The sequence below is a fragment of the Callithrix jacchus genome, chromosome 8 (genome assembly GCF_049354715.1).
Source record: "Callithrix jacchus isolate 240 chromosome 8, calJac240_pri, whole genome shotgun sequence".
In the NCBI taxonomy this organism is placed as follows: domain Eukaryota; kingdom Metazoa; phylum Chordata; class Mammalia; order Primates; family Cebidae; genus Callithrix; species Callithrix jacchus.
This window is the reverse complement of record NC_133509.1, coordinates 104790436-104809768: the sequence shown is the minus strand read 5'-3', so window position 1 is coordinate 104809768 and position 19333 is coordinate 104790436. Positions and strand designations below refer to the sequence as shown.

Genomic DNA, 19333 nt, shown 5'->3' with positions numbered 1-19333 from the left:
GTTATTAATTTCTTTAGATATGAAAATTATATTGGGTTATGTTTTTATAAGAGTCTTTAAATTTTAATGACACATAACCAAATATATATGGATGATATAATATGAGAACCTGGATTTGCTGTAATCACAGCACGTTGGGAGGCCAAGGCAGGTGGATCACCTAAGGTCAGGAGTTCAAGACCAGCCTGGCCAAGGTGATGAAACCCCATGTCTACTAAATATATATATATTTTTTTAAAAAAGAACCTAGATTTGCTTGAAAATAGGGAGGTAGCTACAGTAAATGAAGTATAGATGAAACAAACTTGGTCACTAATGTCTGTCAAAGTTGCATAATGGGTACAGCAGTGATATGGATTCACTGTATTCCCATCCAAATCTCACCTTGAATTGCAATAATCCCCACTTGTCAAGGGTGGGTCCATGTAGAAATAATTGAATCATGAGGGCAGTTTCCCCCATACTGTTCTCATGGTAGTGAATAAGTCTCACAACATCTGATGGTTTTAGAAAGGGGAGTTCCACTGCACACACTGTCTTCCCTACCACCATACGAGACGTGACTTTGCTCCTCCTTTGCCTTCTGCCATGATTGCGAGGCCTCCCCAGTCTTGGAGAACTGAGTCAATTAACCTCTTTCCTTTGTAAATTACCCAGTCTTAGGCATGTATTTATTAGCAACTGGAGAATGGACTAATATAGCAAGCTTAATGAACAATTGTTTTACTTTTGTTTATCTTTAAAATAAAAAATATAAAATGCAAGAAAGACAGAGCAGGTTGGGGGAGAGTGTTGATCTGCCAAGATCTCTGACAATCACACTTCTATGAAATGAGGTAATTATTAATCTATTCTAGAAAATATCAGTCAAAGGTGCTCCCAGAATGTCTCTGTTGGCTTACACGTAGGTAGAGCTCCAGATAGAATATAGGGAGATGAGGCATTGCGGGTAATTAAGACCTTCTTACCTGGGCCCTGGGTTCCGTTCCTCGCTTCTGAGGATCATTTTGCCTGTATAGCAGCTTCCTGCTGCTTGATTCAACTTTAATCTTGATTGACTCTATTTTCTATGACCAAACGTTTTGCTGTTCATATTTACTTCCACAATACAGCACCAGCTATGGCAAATTGTTGACTCTTAGTTTAATTAACACATTAAATCTTTCAGAAACTTCTGTGTAAATGATCAATAAAGGAAATATACAATTGAAAAATCGAGTAGGTAAGAGGACAGGAGAGGTAAGGTAGGAAGTGTGAGACCAGCAGGCTGAAGGGGTCATTAGTGTGGATTCTGAGGTTGCTCCAGGAGTGCAATGAAGAGGAAACCCAAATCAGCCAGTTCAGGCATAATCTCCAGTGCCTTCCAGGACCAGCCTCCTACCCCACCCGAGTGGGGCCCAGATCCAAATGCATGGTACGCTTGGGACACCAATATTAGATACTTGGGGGATCTGACTACAAAAGCCCAAGGCAACAGCTCAGAAGATGCAGGGTTACCACCCACCAGAAGTCGCAAGTGTCCTGGCACAGTGACTGAGAGCTGACTCTGGGAGCCTACTTCACCCCACACCTGGTCTCTGCTACGTACAACTAATTCACAGCCTCAGCTCTGGCTGCATGTGAAGAAAGAGAAGGAAGAAACCACAGGGTATAGAGGTGGAGAGCCATGGCTTAGAGTCAAGAAAGGTGGGTTTCTAGTCCTTCCTAATGTGAGTTCACTGAAGGCCGGGCCTAGATTATTACTGTCTTCATGTCTTCAGTGCCTAGCATAGGACATGGCACCAAGATCAAGACACACACACACACACATACACACATACACACACACACACACACACACACACACACAGATACACACACACAGCAACCCTAGCTATAGACAAACAGAAAATGAGATTAGAAGGCAGAGTTCTGATAACAGTTTTAAAAGAAGGTTGTGGGCGGGGGGGGGCTTCGTGTATTCTTTTAAACATAAAATGTTTTAAAGAATGTGGGAAATTTATGAATGTTTCAATTTATACAAATAATATGCAGATTTTATGCAAATGTAGGTCCCTGGGTGTTGACCATGACAAACCAGACTGGCTTTCCAGGCTTGTTTGCCCGCACTCCCACTCCTCCACCAATTCCAAGCACCCAGGGCTTCTTGGCCAGCCCTGGCAGCACATAGCGCGGCTCCAGCCATGTGGAAGCACCAATTATCCTTGGCAGCAGGGCCCAGGCTTGTGACCGGCCAGAGGAGGTCTAGGGTCATTTCACTGTGAATTTCTTGAACTATTTTTTTCCTAGCAAGCTGCGTATGCAGGTAGGGATATGCCTAAGATTTGGGAAAAATGTTTTCCCTAACGCAATGCTGCATGGCTCAATGATACCCATGGAGTTCACAGACCTGGTTTCCAAAAAATCAATTAAGAAAAGTAAGATAGTTTATGGAGTAGAAGAGCTTAATGGGCACATTTTGGTTCTGTTTTGGGGTGATTAAATGTTTTGGAACTAGACAGAGATGGTGGGTGCACAACATTGTGAATGTACTAAATTCACACTGGATTTTTCACTTTAAAATGGTTAACTTTCTGTCATAGGAATTTCACCAAAATAAAAAAATAAGATGGTTCAATACAGTGGCTGAGTAGAAAATTTTCACCCAAGAATCAATATCATGACATAAAAAGGAAAATCCAGTTAGAAAAGAAAACTGAGGGGAGATATTCCAGTTTGAAGCAGCAAACAAAGCTAAAGCTATGAAATACCAAAGATTAAATTTAATGCATTTAAAAGTATTTAAAACTGGGCCAGGCATAGTGGCTGACATCTGTAATCCCAGCACCTTAGGAGGCCAAAGTGAGCTCAAGATCAGCCTGGCCAACATGGTGAAACTCTGTATGTGATGTTTAATACTGAGTGTCAACTTGATTGGATTGAAGAATGCAAAGTATTAATCCTGAGTATGTCTGTGAGGGTGTCAGTGGGCTGGGAAAGGTTGACCCACTCTTAATTTGGTGGGCAACATCTAGTCAACCTCCATCAAATAGATGGAAGAAAGATGCAGGCAGAAAAATGTAAAAAGGTGAGACTGGCCTAGACTTTCAGCCCACATCTTTCTCCCATGCTGGATGCTTCCTGTCCTCAAATATCAGACTCCAAGTTCTTCAGTTTTGGGACTTGGACTGGCTCTCCTTGCTCCTCAGTTGCAGACAGCCGATTGTGGGACCTTGTGATTGTGTAAGTTAATACTTAGTAAACTCCCAGGGGTTCCACTTTGAAGTGGAACTTTCCCATGTATATGGTAGATAGATAGATATATCTCTCTTCTATATATATTCTATTAGTTCTGTCCCTCTAGAGAACCCTGACTAATACAGATTTTGGTATCAGGAGTGGTTCTAGAGGAACAGAATATTAAGGATGGAGTTCTTTGGTTTTGGGGTTTCTGAAGTTGGCTGCTTAATATGATTAGACCCAAAAATGCTAAGGACTCTACTTCTAATAGCATGGAGGCCTTTCTGTTACACTAATAGTCCTTGGTGTAAACCATGTAAAGAGTTATGCAAAATAAATGCATTGGACACTCCTGATTCACTGCTCATGAGAGACAAGGAGTTTAGTGACTCTATACATAATACCTTTGACCTATGTGGAGAACCAAGGGACATAATGAAGCTGGTTGGTTGCTCCTAAGTTCAGCGGACAAAGGGATGAAAGAACATAATGAACTCAGGAATTCTGTCTCCCAGCTTCAGAAGCAGATACTGAACCTCAAATCTGCTAAGATTGCCCTGAATGAGATTCTTATCTCCTGTAGAGAAAGAGCTGAAACTGTGGAAAAACAGACATGGGCTCTTATTATGCAAGTGGCTGACCTGCAATGAAAGATGCATGCAAAGCCTCGCCAGCTATCTACTGTTAAAATGAGGGCACTGATTAGAAAAGAATGGGACCCTGCAACTCGGAATGGGGAGGTGTGGGAGGACCCTGATGAAGCTGGGGACACTGAGTTTCTGAACTCTGAAGAAACTTTTTTGCCAGAAGCAACAGCTTCCCCATCCCCAGTAGTGGCAACATCCCCTCCCAGGCCCATGCTGCCTTCAGCCTTTCCACTTTTTCTGAGGAGATAAGCCCTGTGCTTCCTGAGGCAACAGTGATGGCCTCCCCTGAGGCAGCTGCCAGGCAAAATAATGTTGATTCTCCTCAGAAGCCACCCCCAACACCCCTTTTTCCTTCTAGACCTATAACTAGACTAAAGTAGCAGCAGGCCACTAGAGGTGAGGTTAAGAGTGGGATCCATGAGGGGATGTGCTACACTCAAAAAGAACTGTTTGAGTTCTCTAATTTACATAAACAGAAATCTGGAGAACATGCATGGGAATGGATATTAAGGGCATAGGATAATGGTGAAAGGAACACAGAGTTGGATCAGGCTGAAATTATTGATTTGGTCCCACTAAGTAGGGACTCTACTTTTAATGTTGCAGCTCAGGGAGTTAGAAAAGGCTCTAATAGTTTATTTGCTTGGTTAGCTGAAATATGAATTAAAAGATGTCCCACTGGGAGTGAACTGGAAATGCCTTATCTCCCTTGGTTCAATGTAGAGGAAGCCATCCAGAGGCTCAGGGAGATTGGGATGGTGGAGTGGATTAGTCACTTTAGACTACTCATATCAGCTGGAAGGGTCCAGAAGATATACCCTTGACTAATGCCTTGTGAAATAGATTTGTGAGGGCAGCACCTGCATCTTTGAAGAGCCCTGTAGTTGCTCTTCTCTGCATGTCAGATCTAACAGTGGGAACTGCAGTCACTCAACTATGAAATGTAAATACAATGGGAATAATTGGATCCTGAGGTGGCAGAGGCCAAGTGGCAGTGCTCAACCATCAAAGGCAAGGTGGGCATAGCTACCATAATGGACAGCAGAGACAAAGCAGCAATCAGAATAGTCTGACTCGTGTAGAGCTTTGGCATTGGCTATTAATGACAGTGTTCCTAGACGTGAAATTGATAGGAAGCCTACAGAATTCCTACTTAATTTATGCAAAGAGAAAACTTCTAGGTAGAATGGACAAAAGACTAACATTTTTTTTTTACAGTCCAGAGGTCTTTTTTTTTTTTTTTTAACACCTATTATGCCATGAATTCATAGGGAATAGTTTCCGGCAGCTCAGGCTCCTTCCCATTGGTTCTCACAAAATGTGCTTCTCTGGGTGGAGCAGGCTGTCGCTTCGGTTGGACCCAGATACCTTTCTCTTTGGCTTCCTTCCTTTTCTGATCATTTTCCTTCACACGTTTTAGGAAACTATCTTGGCTCTTAGAGTGCTTGATGTGCTCAATACGCACATTAATTCTCTTGGCAAGTATCTTGCCCTTAACTTGTTTGTTTACAATAATGCCAACAGCATGCTGGGTAACATTGTAGACTCTTCCAGTTTTGCCATGATAACATTTGTGGGGCATTCCTTTTTGAAGAGTACCCATTCCCTTGACGTCTACAATATCACCTTTCTTATAGATTCCCATATACGTGGCCAAAGGAACAACTCCGTGTTTTCTAGAGGCCTAGAGAACATGTATCGAGTGCCTCTCCTCTTTCCCTTTGTGTTCGTCATTTTGGCGAATTACTGGAAGATGGCGGTTCCAAAAGACTAATTTGGATTACAAAACAGAGAATCATGGCCCCTCAATCAGTTTCCAGACTTGAGCCAGTTTCTAGACCCAGAACCCCTTGAATGAAGGGGAGGCCAGGTTCCCTTGAGGAAGGACCCCACTACATTACCAACAATTTAGGCAGTGCATCTTTCTCCCAGCCTTCCCCAAGGAGCCCTCTGAATCCAGCCTTTTACCATGGTAACTGTGCACTGGGGAAAGGAAAATGATCTGACATTTTGGGGACCACTGGACACTGGCTCTGAGCTAATGTTGATTTCAGGGGTCCCAAAACATCATGTGGTCCTCCAGTTAAAGTAGGGGTTTATGGAGGTCAAGTAATTAATGAAATTTTAGCTCAAGTTCAACTTATAGTGGGCTCACTGTGTCCCCAAACTCATCCTGTAGTCATTTCCCCAGTGCCAGAAGCAAAACTGGCCTAGACATACTTAGCAGCTGGCAGAACCCCCACATTGGCTCCCTGACTGGTAGGGTGAGGGCTACTATGCGGGAAAAGACCAAATGGAAGTCATTAGAGCTTCCACTACCTAGAAAAATTTAAATCAAAAACAATATCGCATGCCTAGAGGGACTGTGGAGATTAGCGTCACCATCAAGGACTGAAAGACACAGGGGTGGTGATTCCCACCACAACCCCATTCAACTCTCCTATTTGACCTATGCAGAAGATAGATGGATTTTGGAGACTGACAATGGATTATCATAAGCTTAACCAAGTCGTGACTCCAATTGCAGCTGCTGTACCAGATGTGGTTTCATTGCTTGAGCAACTTAACATATCTAGTATGCAGCCATTGACTTGGCAAATGCCTTTCTCTCATTCCTGTCCATAGGCCCACCAGAAGCGATTTGCCTTCAGCTAGCAAGGCCAGCAATATATCTTTGCTGTCCTACCTCAGGGTCATACCAACTCTCCAGCTTTGTGTCATAATCTTATTTGGAGAGAACCTGATCACTTCTTGCTTCTACAAGATACCACACTGCTCCATTACACTGATGACATTGTGCTGAATGGATCCAGTGAGCAAGAAGTAGCAAACACACTGGACTTATTGTTGAGACATTTGCATGCCAGAGGATGGGAAATAAATCCAATGAAAATTCAGGGACCTTCTACCTCAGTAAAATTTCTAAGGGTCCAGTGCTGTGGGGACTGTTGAGATATTCCTTCTAAAGTGAAGGATAAGTTGCTGCATTTGGCCCTTCCTACAACCAAGAAAGAGACACAAAGCCTAGTGGTCCTATTTGGATTTGGGAAGCAACACATTCCTCATTTGTGTGTCTTACTCTGGCCCATTTATCGAGTAACCCAAAAGGCTGCCAGTTTTGAATAGGGACCGAACAGGAGAAGGCTCTGCAACAGGTCCAGGCTGCTGTGCCAGCTGCTCTGCCACTTGCACCATATGACCCAGCAGATCCAATGATGCCTGAGTTGTCAGTGGCAGATAGGGATGCTGTCTGGAGCCTTTAGCAGGCCTCCATAGGTGAATCACAGCAGAGGCCTCTAGGATTTTGGAGCAAGGCCTTTCCATCTTCTGCAGATAACTACTTTCCTTTTGAGAGATAGCTCTTGGCCTGTTACTGGGCTTTGGTGGAAACTGAAAGTTTGATTGCAGGTCATCAAGTCGCCATGTGACTTGAACTACCTATCATGAACAGGGTGCTTTCTGACCCATCTAGCTATAAAGTGGGCTCTACACAGCAGCAGTCCATCCTCAAATGGAAGTGGTATATACTTGATTGGGCTCGAGCAGGTCCTGAAGGCACAAGTAAGTGACATGAGGAAGTGGCTCAAATGCCTGTGGTCTCCACTCCTGCCACCCTGCCTTCTATATCCCAGCCTGCACCAATGGCCTAATGAAGAGTTCCTTATGATCAGCTGAGAGAAGAAGACTAGGGCCTGGTTCACAGATGGTTCTGCACGATATGCAGGCACCACCTGAAGTGGACAGCTGCAGCACTACAGCCCCTTTCTAGGACATCCCTAAAAAACAGCAGTTGAAGGGAAATCTTCCCAGTGGGCAGAACTTCTAGCAGTGCACCTAGTTGTGCACTTTGCATAGAAGGAGAAATGGCCAGATGTGCGATTGTATACCAATTCATGGGCTGTAGCCAATGGTTTCACTGGATGGTCAGGTACTCAGAAGAAGCATGATTGGAAAATTGGTGACAAAGAAATTTGGGGAAGAGGCATGTGAGTGGATCTCCCTAAGTTGTCAAAAAATGTGAAGATATTTGTAACCCATGTGAGTGTTCATCAATGGGTGACCTCAGCAGAGGAGGAGTTTAATAATCAGGTGGATAGGATGACCTGTTCTGTGAACGCCATTCAGCCTCTTTCCCCAGCCACCCCTGTCATCACCCAATGGGCCCATGAACAGAGTGGCCATGTTGGCAGGGATGGAGGTTATGCATGGGCTCAGCAACATATACTTCCACTCACCAAGGCTTTTCTGGCTATGGCCACTGCTGAGTGCCCAATTTGCCAGCATCAGAGACCAATGCTGAGCCTTCAATATGGCAACATTCCTCAGAGTGATCAGCCAGCTACCTGGTGGTAGGTTCATTATATTGGACTTCTTTAATCATGGAAAGGGCAGAGGTTTGTCCTCACTGGAATAGACATTTACTCCAGATATGGGTTTGCCTATCCTGCATGCAATGCTTCTGCCAAGACTACCATCCATGGACTCATGGAATATGTTATCTACCATCATGGTATTCCACACAGCATTGCCTCTGACCAAGGAACTAGCTTTATGGCTAAAGAAGTGTGGCAGTGGGCTCATACTCATAGAATTCACTGGTCTTACCATGTTCCCCATCATCATGAAGCAGCTGGATTGATAGAACGGTGGAATGGCCTTTTGAAGTCACGGTTACAATGCCAACTAGGTGACAATACTTTGCAGGGCTTGGCCAGAGTTCTCCAGAAGGCTATGCTCCGAATCATCGGCGTCCAGTATATGATCCCGTTTCTCCCATAGTCAGGATTCAAGGGTCCAGGAATCAAGGGGTGGAAGTGCAAGTGGCACCACTCACCATCACCTCTAGTGATCCACTAGCAAAATGTTTGCTTCCTATTTCTGCAACATTACATTCTGCTGGCCTAGAGGTCTTAGTTCCAGAGGGAGGAATGCTGCCACCAGGAGACACAGCAACCATTCCATTAAACTGGAAGTTAAGATTGCCACCTGGACACTTTGGGCTCCTCCTACCTCCTCCTACCTTTAAGTCAACAGCTAAGAAAGGAGTTACAGTGTTGACTGGGATGATTGACCCAGACTATGAGGATGAAATCAGTCTACTTACTCCATAACAGAGCTTAGGAAGAGAATGCACAAAATACAGGAGATCCGTTAGAGCATCTGTTAGTATTACCATGCCCTGTGATTCAGGTCAGAGGGAAACTACGACAGCCCAATCCAGGCTGGACTACAAGTGGTCCAGACCCTTCAAGAATGAAGGTTTGAGTCACTCCACCAGAAGAAAAATTATGACCTGCTGAGGTGCTTGCTGAAGGCAAAGGGAACACAGAATGGGTAGTAGAAGTAGGTACTCATCAATACCAGCTACAACCACCTGACCAACTACAGAAACAGAGACTATAATTGTCATGGGTATTTCCTCCTTTTTTTGTTAAAAACACATTTGTGCATGTATACACTTGTACTAAGAAAATAGCTTTATTTTTTTTCCTTTGTCATGTGACATAAGATTTATTGACTTCGCATCAGCATTTAAGTATTGTTAACTTTATGTAATAGTATTTGGGTTGGGGATTGGTGCATATCCAGTTGTAAGAAGGATAGTTGTATTATGTTAGGCATAATCATGACCTTATTATTGCCTTTATTTGAAGATTATGCATGATCTCAGGAGATGTGTATGGGTTCAAGTTGACAAGGGGGGGACTTATGGTGGTTAATACTGAGTGTCAACTTGACTGGATTGAAAGATGCAAAGTATTAATCCTGGGTGTGTCTCTGAGGGTGTTGCCAAAGAAGGTGAACATTTGAGTCAGTGGGCTGGGGAAGCTAGATCCACCTTTTATCTAGTGGCCACCATCTAATCAGCTTCCATCGAATATAGTGCAGGCAGAAAAACCTGAAAAGGCGAGACTGGCCCAGTCTCTCAGCCTACATCTTTCTCCTGTGCTGGATGCTTCTTGCCCTCGAACATTGGACTCCACCCAAGTTCTTCAGTTTTGTTCTGTGTTGGGACTCTGACTGGCTCTCCTCACTCCTCTGCTTACAGGCAGCCTATTGTGGGACCTTGTGATTGTGTAAGTTAATACTTAATAAACTCTCCCATATATATGATCGCATAAGTTAATACTTAATAAATTCCCCTGTGTGTGTGTGTTCCCCTAATATATAAAATACTAATATATATATTCTATTAGTTCTGTCCCTCTAGAGAACCCTGACTAATACAAATACTGTGACATAGAAAATCTAGCTAGAAAAGAAAGCTGAGGGGAGGGGGTTCCACTTTGAAGCAGCGAACAAAACTAAAGCTATGAAACACCAGAGATAAAATTTAGCAAGAAATAAATGAGATGTATACACTTAAAAGTATTTAAAACTGGGCCAGGCATGGTGGCTCGCACCTGTAATCCCAGCACTTTGGGAGGCCAAGGTGGGCAGATCACTTGAGGTCAAGAGTTCAAGACCAGCCTGGCCAACATGGTGAAACGACATCTCTAGTAAAAATACAAAAATAAGCCAAGTATGGTGGCATGCGCCTGTAATCCCAGCTACTCAGGAGGCTGAGGCAAGAGAATTGATTGAACCGAGGAGGTGGAGGTTGAGGTGAACTGAGATGGTTCCACTGCACTCCAGCCTGGGTAACAGAGAGAGACCCCTTTTCAGATTAAAAAAAAAAAAAACCTACCTCATAGATGTTAATTAAATAAAATTATCATACATGCGTGCTTAGCCTAATATTTGTTGTACAGTGAATCTTAGCATTCAGTAAATGGTTACTATTACCTTTGTATAAATATATAATAGCATATATGTGATTGCATTATATATGCTGTGATCTTGCTGTTTAAACTTAATGTTCTATGATTTTGTATGTTAAGTAATTGCAAATGAGTTAAAACTTTTCCACACCTCTATTACTTGTAATCAAGTATGCCTGGCAATCATTTCAATAATTTCCTCTAATAAAAATAGTAGGGCTGTTTCCATTTGTGGGGGCTACAAGCCATGATTTCGACTGCTTTTCCACTGGAAGGCTTTCATGAGCGGGAGTCCCTCAGCGGGGAAAAGAGCCTGGCTGCGACCCTCTTCTCCACATGCCTTTGTTGGTTTGACTCCTGTCTGCTTTTCCAGGAGAAAAAGAGTGACTTTTCTAGGTAGGAAATGACCACCAAGTGAGCAGTAAACATGGTGAAAACTTCCCTAAAGAAACATAATTCAGGAGACAGCCTGGAGCCCTAACAGCCTTTCTGTGTTGACAAACATGATGATTCTGAGGTCTTCAAAGTGGGGTATCACAAATGTGTCACCCACAAACACATCTCTCCCAACTACCCCAGCAGCAGGGGTCTGGAGCAGGCCCACCCTGAACTGGTCAATATACAAATGGAGGCCCGGGGCCGTAGCCCATCACCCTTCTCTTCCCACCTCTGACAGCATCCTCCAGCAGAGAGGCCTTGCATGCACTTCTGTGTCCAGATAACCTACTTTCCAAATCCAGCTCAGTCCACTGCCCTCCCCACTGGACAGACACCCTGGGCACACTCCAGCAGCCAGGAGAACCAGTAACAAGCCCATGGAGGCCCTAGAAAATAGAGCATGGTGCAAAAAAGTGGAAGTACACAGCAGGTAGGTACCGTGGAAGATGGTCAGAGTGGGACACCTGAAAGGCCAGCACCTGAATAGAGCCCTGACTTCCTGCTGTAATTCAACACTGGTCTGCAGCATCTGGAAGCCCAACCAAGGTATCTCTACATCAGCACTTCTCCCTGATGATGGTTTGCTATCCTGGGGCCACGTGACAATGTCTAGAGACATTTTTGGTTGCTGCAACTAGGGGAAAGAGTGCTACTGGTATAGAGTGGGTAGAAGCCAATAATGCTGCTAAACATCCTGCAATACACAGCCCACAGTCCTCACCCCCATCAAAGGACTATCCAGCTCAAAGCGGCAACAATACTGAAACCGAGAAAAACTGGGATACATGCATGAGCAGGAAGGCCAGCGGATACTCACTCTGCCACTGGCTTGGTCTGGGACCAATGATTTTATCTCCCTGTGCCTCCCTTTTCTCATTTGTAAAATAGAGTTAATGGTAACTGTTTCACAGGGTTGTTTTGATAAATAAAAAGGACTTGATATGGCACATAGCAGGCCTTCAGTAAGTACAGGCATTCCTTTATTAAACGGGGAAGGAAGTGGACTTCATACTCTTAAACATTGCTTTATTAGAAGTCTTGGAGTTGGGAAGAGAAGATTTGAGCCACATAAACAAGAGAAGTCTCTATTATTTCAGAGCTACTGTGGCTAAAAGACGAAGAGGAACTATGCATGTGCAGAAAAATCAATACAAAAGTTGTTTTTATACACAGTGCTTTAAGAAGTTTGTGAATCATAGCAAGCCGAGTTACCCCTCTTGTAGGTTTTTCCCTCTTCCACAAAGGATTCTTCATATGAAAACATCTTCCCTGTCCCTTGCTTCACATGCATCTACACTCCGCACCCTCCCACCCCCACGCGCGCGCGCGCACACACACACACACACACACACACACACACACACCAAACACCACTGATGGGATTGCCTTGCACCTAACGGACTGCAGGGTTGGAGTTGGGGACGAGGGGAGTAACCCACCTCAAGCCCGGCAGTAAGGGATCTAAGGAGGTGCAGGGCAATGCCATCAGTGGTGCCTTACTGCCATCAGGTGGCAGAATTGCTAAGTGCAGCTACGATTTTGTCCATTCCTTTGATTCCGTTGAATAAAGTGCCCTACCACGTGTAAGGCAATCATTTATTTAACAGTGTAGTCAGAGTTACAGGAAAAGTAAATATTGACCAACCCACACACCTTTATGGAATCATTCGGAGACATGAGGGCTTCTGGGCAGCGCTTGATAACCTGAGGCCCCTTCAAACCTGTTTAATATATGCTTGGTTGGAGAAGGGATTCTCTCCTTAATAAAACAAAAATGGGGGCCAGGCTCAGTGGCACACACCTGTAATCCCAGCACTTTGGGAGGCTGAGGCAGATGGATCATGAGGTCAGGAGTTCAAGCCCAGCCTAGCCAAGATGGTGAAACCCTGTCTCTACTAAAAATACAAAAATTAGCTGGGCATGGTGATGGGCGCCTGTAATCCCAGCTACTCAGGAGGCTGAGGCAGAGAATTTCTTGAACCCAGGAGGCAGAGGTTGCAGTGAGCCGAGATCACATCACTGCACTCCAGCCTGGGCAACAGAGCAAGACTCTGTCTCAAAAAAAAACCAAAAAAACAAAAAAAAACTTCAATATCCAATATCCCCCACCATCCTGAGAATACAATCACAACCAGCAGTATCCTCCACGGCATACACGGACCAGCGTGCTCCTTCCTCCTCACCTTTTCCTCTGCTCCTTCAGCCAGATGAGCCCCAAACCAGACCTGTTCCACCTGTTCCCTCCAACCAGAACACTCCTTTCCTCATCCCAGTCCTGAATCCTGCACTCTGCTTCTTTTTAGCCCAGCCTTGAAGTCCCTTCCAGATCAGCCAGTTGTATGCCCATTGAGCCACAGGAGTCTCAGGGAGGAGGACTTTGCCAACTTGAGCCCTCTCTGCCCCAATGCACCATCCAGCCATTGTTGGACACAATGGCAGCTGACCAGACAGGGTACTGTAGAGTCTCAGCCAATGTCCCTGGGCCATGCTTGTGAAGGAGCACAGGTCTTCTCTGGTCTCAGAGTCCCCACATTGATTCTGGTGACTGACTGCAACCCCAGACTGTGACCCTGGGTGGGATGGTGGGTCAGGGTGCAGGAACTTTATTTCTCTCTGGTTTTCCCTCTGATTCTCTTCCCTTCCCCACCCAGATCTTTTTGCTATTTAGACAACTGTTTAGATTCTGGTCTTTGTTTTGTTGTTGTTGTTGTTGTTGTTGTTGTTGTTGTTGTTGTTGTTTTGAGACAGAGTCTCACTCTGTTGCCAAGGATGGAGTGTGGTGGTGCCATCATTGCTCACTGCAGCCCCTACCTCCTGGGCTCAAGTGCTCAAGGGATCTTCCTGCTTCAGCCTCCCAAGTAGCTTGAATGGTAGGCACGTGCCACCAAGCCCAGTTAATTTTTCATTGTTTTGTAAGAACAGGATCTCCTTATGTTGCCCAGGCTGATCTCAAACTCCTAAGCTCAAGCAGTCTTCCTGCCTCGGCCTCCCAAAGTGCTAGGATTAGTTATGAGCCACCACACCTGGCCTAGGTTCTGGTCTTGAAAGCTGTCAATACTTCTCTCCGTTTTCAGTTTCAGAAAAAAAGCTGAGTTATCCTCCTGCTTCCCAGCCAGGCAGCTAGGGGCCACAGGCTACAGGACATTGTGGGCTTGGCCAGGTGAGGGTTGGGGGGAGGGTGGGCAAGGTTAGTACTCAGCATTCTGTATTGAAAGGTATTTCTATTAAGAGGTATTTACCATACCTCAATAATAAAAATAAAATACAGGTGCTAAAGTGATTCATAATACAATGGAATCATACCACAGTGTGTTACAAATTCACTTCTCACACAACCCACGATTTTCTCATGAGGTGAACATGCAGAAGGTAAAGCCTGAGCCCTCTGATATGCCTGTGGGTCTGCAGGGCTCCAGCCTTCTGACCAAGACCCATTCATGACGAGTGCAAATAAACACCCAGGGACAGCAGGAGGAGCTGGGTTGAGGCTGGCGGAGACACACACAATCGCATGCTGGTGGTCTCCATGAGAATGTTGTTCGCCCCAAGCTTGCTGTTATTGTTTTGTTTATTGCCATTTTTATGTAGCCAAAATCTTTACTTCTTTGGTTAATTTTTTTTTTTTTAAACGGAGTCTCACACTGTCACCCGGGCTGGAGTGCAATGGTGAAATCTCCACTCATTGCAACATCTGCCTCCCAGGCTCACTCAATTCCCCTGCCTCAGCCTCCCTAGTAGCTAGGATTACAGGTGCCCACCACCACACCTGGCTTTTTAAAATATATATATAGTAGAGATGGGTTTCACCATATTGGCTAGGCTGGTCTCGAACTCCTGACCTCAGGTGATCCATCCACCTTGGCCTCCCAAAGTGCTGAGATTACAGGCATGAGCCACTGTGTCCGGCCATTCTTTGGTTAAATTCTAAGCATTTAAGGCATCTTAGAAGCACCTCCATGGAACCCTGGGACATTTAGGAACCCAGGTGGAAATCATCAGACTAAAACCATGAATAGCACTTATCTCTGGGTGGTGAGATTTCTGTTTGTTTTTGTGCTTACCTTCACTTTCTGCCTCCTCCATAATGTAATTTGTGTTGTTTTGTTTAAGCTGAAGAGAAACCAGTGTTTTAAAGGACTTCTGACCTGGTGAGTCCTGCTGTTCTCTGCCTTCCCACAGACTTTGCTCCCTTATGACCATGAAATGTTTGCTTAAAGTTACAAGGGGTAAGAAGCGCTTCAGAGGGTAGCTGACCTCCACTCCACCAGCCTCACCATTTTCCAGGCTGAGTGATGGAACCATAGAGAGTGTTGCAGTCATCACAACTGGAGTGATTCCAGGAAAATTATTGAAAGAACTCCCTCAGTAAAAGTAATCAAACACTGATAGTTGTTCCCAACAAAGCAGGGTGAGTCCTTTGGAAATTTTAGAAAGCAGTAAAGCAACCCAACAAGGGTCAGGAATCCCATGCACCCAGAAGACGTCACTGACACCTAGCAGGTAGCAGCCACCAGTAGCAATGAGCTCCCTTCCCCATTCCCCCGTCCTACCTCATATTCATCAAATCAGCCAATTATGGCCCAACAAAAGCCTAATGCTCTCCACTTGCCACTGTCTTTTCTCGATAGCACCCACCTGACCTGTCATCTCTCAGAAATGGGACAAGCTCTCAATTGTCAGTATTCACTGACCCCCTGAACCTGCTGTGGCCCCCAGCTATGCAGTACCAAAATCAGACATTTATAAATGTGCTTGGTGGAACAGAAAGAGTTCAGAAGCACTCGCTGAGTGGTATTTCTGCACCAGCCATAGGAAGCAAGGGGACAAGCTAGCTGTCCCTTCAAAGCCTTACTTTCTACCCTACCTTTTAGCATTTCTTTTTTTTTTTTTTTTTTTTTTGAGATATGGTTTCACTCCTGCTGCCCAGCCTGTACTGCAATGGCATAATTTTGGCTCACTGCAACCTCTGCCTCCTGGGTTCAAGTGATTCTCCTGCCTTAGCCTCTCAGTAACTGGGATTAGAGGCATGCACAACCACACCCAGCTAATTTTTGTATTTTTAGTAGAGACAGGGTTTCACCATGTTGGCCAGGCTAGTCTCAAACTCCTGACCTCAGGTGATCCACCAGCCTCAGACTCCCAAAGTGCTGAGATTACAGGCATGAGCCACTGCACCCAGCCACCTTTCAGCATATTTTATGCCTACTTTGGAATGGGATCTATCATCTAAGAACTTGTGAAAAGCTTCTTGTCTGCTATCTTCACAGAGTAACTTGTATACCTATTTCCTAACCACATGTTAGAACACTGGATCAGTCCCAGGCTGGTCTCGAACTCCTGACCTCAAGTGATCCACTCACCTTGGCCTCTCAAAGTGCTGGAATTACAGGCATGAGCCACCACACCCGCCTATTTTCAACCTTTCTGAAAACACTGTAAGTGGTCACTTGCTTGAGCTCAGCATGGAGGTGGGTGTTGCCTAAGAATACTCTGAAATCTTATTTCTTTTCATAGGTGAGTTAAGCCTATTTCAACATCTATTCATATGCCAAATAGATTAGGGCTAGCTCTATCATAGTAACATGTTCTGTTTTTGTTTATATATAGTTTTAAAACATTCACTATATAGTCTATTGTCCTTGTTGCTGTGAATATTTCTTTTCAAATTTCAATAGGTTTTCATTTTTGCTCTGTTAATTTTATAATAAAACTTTACAAAATACCTCTAGTTGTCTATTATTCAATAAATGTCTATTCGTGCCTAGGAACAATGAAAAGCACATTTCCTCCTTCTCTCTTCCTCCCCTCTCCTACCAAAGATAACATCTTTCTCTGAGTTTAATTTTGTACTATTAAAAATATGTATGCTTCTATTACTTGGTTTGTCAGTCTTGAATAATATTTTTTGACTTTCAATGACTACAGATGTAGCAATCAGTAACCTTAATCTATCTTTCACCTACTTTCCCCTTCCTCCACCAATATTTGTTCATTGCATTTATTTACATACTGTCAGGACAGTCTTTTCAGTCACTCTAATGTGTGGAATTATTTTTGCTTTAGTCTACATTACACATATTCAAAGCTTGCTGCCAGTCTTTTTTCTGTAATGTCCTCAATTATCTCTTAGTTGGCTGGCATCCATCCTCTGATTGTTTCCTCAAGAAAGGTTCAAAGAATTGACATCCCAGAATTATTTTATGATCAAGGGTATCTGTAGACTTTATGGTGGAAGGATAATTTGGCTGAATTTAAATTCCATGGGTAACACTGTTTTTCCCCGTGGGCATCTTTTTAAGTATTGCACAACCTCCGTCTGACCTTGAATGTTGCTGCACAGAACTCTGAAACAAGCCTGCTTTCCCGTCCCAGCCGCTCCCCCACCCTCTGCTCTCAGTAACTTGATCATTTTGCTTAGTTATCTTTGAAGTTTAATAACTACTAGGACTTATCTCTAGGTTGGCTCTCCTGCGTTAATTTTCTCTGATATATAATATAAATTAATGTCTCTATTTCAGAAAATTATATTTTTTGTCCCTTGCTATGGTTTTTTGAATTGCCTATTATTTGTACCCCTTCCATTTCATCTTTATTTCTCTGATACTTTGATCTGAGTTCTGCCAAACCATGCTTCCTCTCGTTTCATTATCTCACTATCTCATCCCTATGTTATTTTTCCCTTCAACTTTTCATTTTGAAAAATTGCAGAGCTACAGACATGTTGAAAGAGTAATACAGTGAGCAGTCATATACCATACACTTCACATAGATTCACCAGTTATCATTTTGCTATATATGCTTTCACTGTCTCATGCTCACAAACAACACATATATGCACTTTTTTCCAAATCATTTTTAAATAGATTGTAGACATCAGAACACTTCAAACATAAAAACTTTAGCCTGCATCTCTAAAATAAAAACATTCCACTATATAACCCCTATCTTAGACCATCTGGGTTACTAGAACAAATTACCATAGACAGGGTAGCTTGTAAGCAACAGTTCCAGAGGCTGGAAAGTTCAAGAGCAAAACACCCACAGATTCAGTGTCTGACGAAGTCACTTTCTGGTTCACAGATGGTAACTTCTTGCTGTGTCCTTACATGGTGGAGGGGGCAAGGCAGCTCTACGGGTCCTTTTTTATAAGGCCACAAAACTCATTCTTGAGAGCTCTGCCCCCATGACCTAATCACCTCCCAAGGACCCCATCTCCTACCACATTGGTGATTAGGTTTCAACATATGGCTCTTAGGGGGACACAGCAGTCAGACCACAGCAACCATAATACTAATTTAATAATAATTTCATAATATCATCTAATATATAATCTATACTCAAATTTCCCCAATTACCCCCAAAATATTTTTAAATACGATTCCAATCCAGTATCCAATTATACATTGCATTTGCTTATGTCTCTTTATTGTCTTTTAACCTAGACCAGATCTCCAACTTCTGTTATGACATTTACTTCTTTAAGAGTACATGCCAGGATTTGCTTAGAGCAGGGGGGTTGAAGAGTGGCTCCTCTGTTTACAATACGCCCAAAAGGAATCTGGGATCATTGTGACAAGGGGCACAAAACTTGTGGCCTCCCTACATGTGAAAAGAAAAAAAAAAAGAGAATGCACGCCAATTGTTTTGTAAAATATCCCATGCTAGATTCATCAGGCTGTTTCTTTATATTTCATTTGTTTATCTAGCACTTGTATTTCTGATAAAGTGCCAGTTAGGTCCAAAGACTTGATAAGATTCAGATTAAACATTTTGCCTATAATGACATTGTGAATTTCATATTGCATTCCATCAGGAGGCACATGAGTTTAGCTGTCTTGATATTAGTAATTCCAAGTTTGACTCCTTGGTTAAAATGGGTAACTGCCAGGTTTCTCTAATGTAAAGGCACATATCTTCCCTCTGTAACTACTCATTAATCCTGTGTGGTGATACTTTATCACCATGAATATGCTATTCCCCAATTGCCTTTTACTCAAGGGTTTTCACATCTATTGATGATTCCTACCTAAACCAATTGTTATATTAGGAGTTGCAAAACGGTAATTTAAAAAAAATCTGTTAATGAATTTCTGTTTTCTGGTCTTTCTTCATAGAAGCAATTACTGCATTCACTTTTTAAAATTCCGTTGCCTAATGCTTGAACAGTTTTCATCTGCTCTGTGTCTATGTTTTTCTGGTAAGTATTCTTAATTGTTGGAAATTTTTGCCACTCTTTTCCTCCTTCACCTTATAGTGGATTTAATTTGA

General features: G+C 43.5%; 1 non-coding gene across 1 annotated transcript; it reads left to right on the top strand.

Moving 5' to 3' along the window:
- Positions 1–18558: 18558 nt before the first annotated feature.
- LOC118145405 (small nucleolar RNA SNORA11) lies at positions 18559–18687 on the top strand. Its single transcript, XR_004730523.1, has one exon. It is a non-coding gene; the product is annotated as a small nucleolar RNA SNORA11 (small nucleolar RNA).
- The last annotated feature ends 646 nt before the right edge of the window (positions 18688–19333 follow it).